The sequence below is a fragment of the Elephas maximus genome, chromosome 8, assembly GCF_024166365.1.
Source record: "Elephas maximus indicus isolate mEleMax1 chromosome 8, mEleMax1 primary haplotype, whole genome shotgun sequence".
In the NCBI taxonomy this organism is placed as follows: domain Eukaryota; kingdom Metazoa; phylum Chordata; class Mammalia; order Proboscidea; family Elephantidae; genus Elephas; species Elephas maximus.
This window is the reverse complement of record NC_064826.1, coordinates 36169308-36172074: the sequence shown is the minus strand read 5'-3', so window position 1 is coordinate 36172074 and position 2767 is coordinate 36169308. Positions and strand designations below refer to the sequence as shown.

General features: G+C 40.8%; 1 non-coding gene across 1 annotated transcript; it reads right to left on the bottom strand.

The window, feature by feature from the left end:
- Nucleotides 1-399: 399 nt before the first annotated feature.
- On the bottom strand, nt 400-506 carry LOC126082315 (U6 spliceosomal RNA). The gene has a single exon (XR_007518552.1). It is a non-coding gene; the product is annotated as a U6 spliceosomal RNA (small nuclear RNA).
- Between the last annotated feature and the right edge of the window lie 2261 nt (nt 507-2767).

The following is a 2767-nucleotide window of genomic DNA, read 5'->3' as shown; positions in this document are numbered from 1 at the left end:
ATTTTTCTCCCATTCTACCTGGGACCAACTATTGTGACCCCAGTCAGAATGGTCAGTGGTGGTAATGGGGCACCATCTAGTTCTTCATGTATCAGGATAGATGAGGTTGTGGCTTATGTAGACTTGTTTCTTCTCTGAGTTTTTGGTTACCTTCTTACTGTTTTGCTTATGGAAAGTAGAGACCCATAGTTGTATCTTAGATGGCTGCTCACAAGCTTTTAAGGCCTCAGATGGTAGTTACTTCACTAGGATGCAGATCATGGTTTTTGTGAACTGTGTTATGTCAACTGACTGAGTTGCCCCATGAGACTATGGTCCTAAGCCTTCAAAGCCAGAAAACTAGATGTTGGGAAGTGTTTAGTTACATCTGAGGAGTATCTATATTTGTGTCTTCAATGAGAAAATATGGAATGCCCCACAAATTTGTGTGTCATCCTTGTGCAGGGGCCATGATAACATTCTCTGTAGCACTCCAATTTTAGTATATGTGCTACCTAAGCAAGTACTCCAAACTCTTCTTGAAGGTAGTGAGGCCCCCCTCAATCTCTGTGGGATTGGCTCTTTTAAGCCTAGTAGGATGGCAAAACTGACCAACCACCTTGGTAGGCCATAGGCACCTTATTTGCATAGTCACTGTCCAATCAATCCATGCAAGGGTTTCACACACCTTATTTGTATAGTCCCAGTCAACCATTTTGTGGAAGTTACAAGACCATGGCTAGAAAGACCATATAAAAGTTAATTCACTGCACTGCAATCTTTCACAAACACCAATAAAAGAGGCACAGCATTAAACTTCTAGGGTTCAAAATAAGGCCATGTTTTCTGAAGCAAAGAACTATTTATCATTTGGCAATCTGTCCCTACCAGGCCACTAGGCCTCAGTAGAGACAGAAGACCTGATCATGGGACATCAGTTGATGTAGCTATGCAGTTTGGACTGCCCATGATGAGCTGGACATTGTCAAACCCACCAAGTCATAAGGTCAATCATGAACATTCAATGGAAAGGGAACATGCATGATTGGACCTGAGCATAAGTAAATTATAGGAATAGGGGGACCTAACTCACTCATTCTCTTTCTGTTGCACTGACACTTCTCCCTCAGCTTACATCTCTGGCCATGTGGAGATCCATGGTCAACACCCAGTTGACTACTGAAGAAAAATGCTGACTTCTTTCATGGATAGGTTGGCTCAATATATTGGTGTAAACTAAAAATGGGCTGCGTCTACACTATAGCCACACTCAGGGATGAGATGGCCCTCAAAGACAGAAGTGAGAAAAAAATCCTCCCAGTAGACGTAATTTCAAACAATGCACTTGGTCATCATCTTTGTGCAGATGGAGAAGTAGCCCGAGGTAATATGAGTGACTTAGCTGGTTTGCCAGGAATTTGGAAGGAGAAAGATCCAAAGACCTCAAAAGCATCGAGATGGACTTGTGGGAGTGACTATAGAGAATGTAGATTTCAGAGATTCAGAGCCTTGAACAGCCAATTGGTTAGGCTAACTTCTGTCCTCAGCCACCTCAGAGCTTACACCATGCTGTTAAGGATAGATGTTGTGCGTACGCATTTTTTTTTTTTAAACTAAGGCTGACCTAGCTGTTGTGATTACTGAATGTCCAACTTACCAGGATGGAAACCCGTATTACTTGGCTAGAGCCAAGGAATTCCTCTTTAGGCAAAGGAGTGCAACAGTAGGCATACGAGTTTCACTATTTCATTCACATACCTCTTTCCCTTAAAGCTGCTGACCTGATGGAATACTGAAGTGGCACCAGCTAAGAAATAACAACCCTCTAGGATATTGGGGCTACCACAACATGCAGTATATACTTTGAATTACTGTTCATATTTAGCAAGAAGGGCATATCAGACTGTCCAGTTTTGTGTGTTTCTCCTTGTTTTGATTGAGTGTCAAGGAAATGAAGTTTGACAAATAGAGTGATTAGAGTACTGACCTGGCTGGTGGAATTCTGAGATAAACCTTATACACTCGTAATAATGTGTACATCCTCTGAATGCTTGTCTATCAATTTTTATGTATTTTTTTACATGGTGTCTCATCTCAGGAGTTCAGTGACTCAAGGCAATAACTTTGAACGCTTTGACGAGTGCTTTTGTCTCTCAGGCTAGACATGGCTACCCAGAGAGGAAGTCTTGAGATAACAAAACTGGGGCTGACTTTCCCTCAGCATCCTTTCTTTCTAACACACATATATACACACACACCTCCTCCCCTTGTTCTTTTCTTTCTATATCTCAGTTCATCTCTAAAGAGTTATTAAATCTGGCATCTCAGACACATTGATTACCCACAACCCAGAATCTACCTAGGGAACAACTCTTTCTTCCTAATGATCATATTTCACTAGATTTTCTCTTCTGATGGAAAAAAAAAGTCTCTGACTTGGCTTTTGGATTATTTGAATTTTTATTTAAATAATATCTGTTTCTGGCATAGCCTGAAAGTATCTGGGTCTTATGGTCTTGCCTTAAGTCCTTTTTCATTATATTAAAGAACAAAAAAGCAAAATCAAATTATAGAAGTCTTCACTGAAATTTATTAATGAGGAATAAACAAGAGGTAGTCTAACAACAACAACAAAAAACCTTTCACAATACATGCCTTACTCTTTTTTCTCCTCCTGAATTCAGTTCCTCATGACAGCTCAGTCTCTTCTTTCTCACTCTCTTCCTCTCCCACTTGGACTCAAGTGCACTCTCTCTACTCCACCCACTCTTTGATGCCTGTCCTCCCA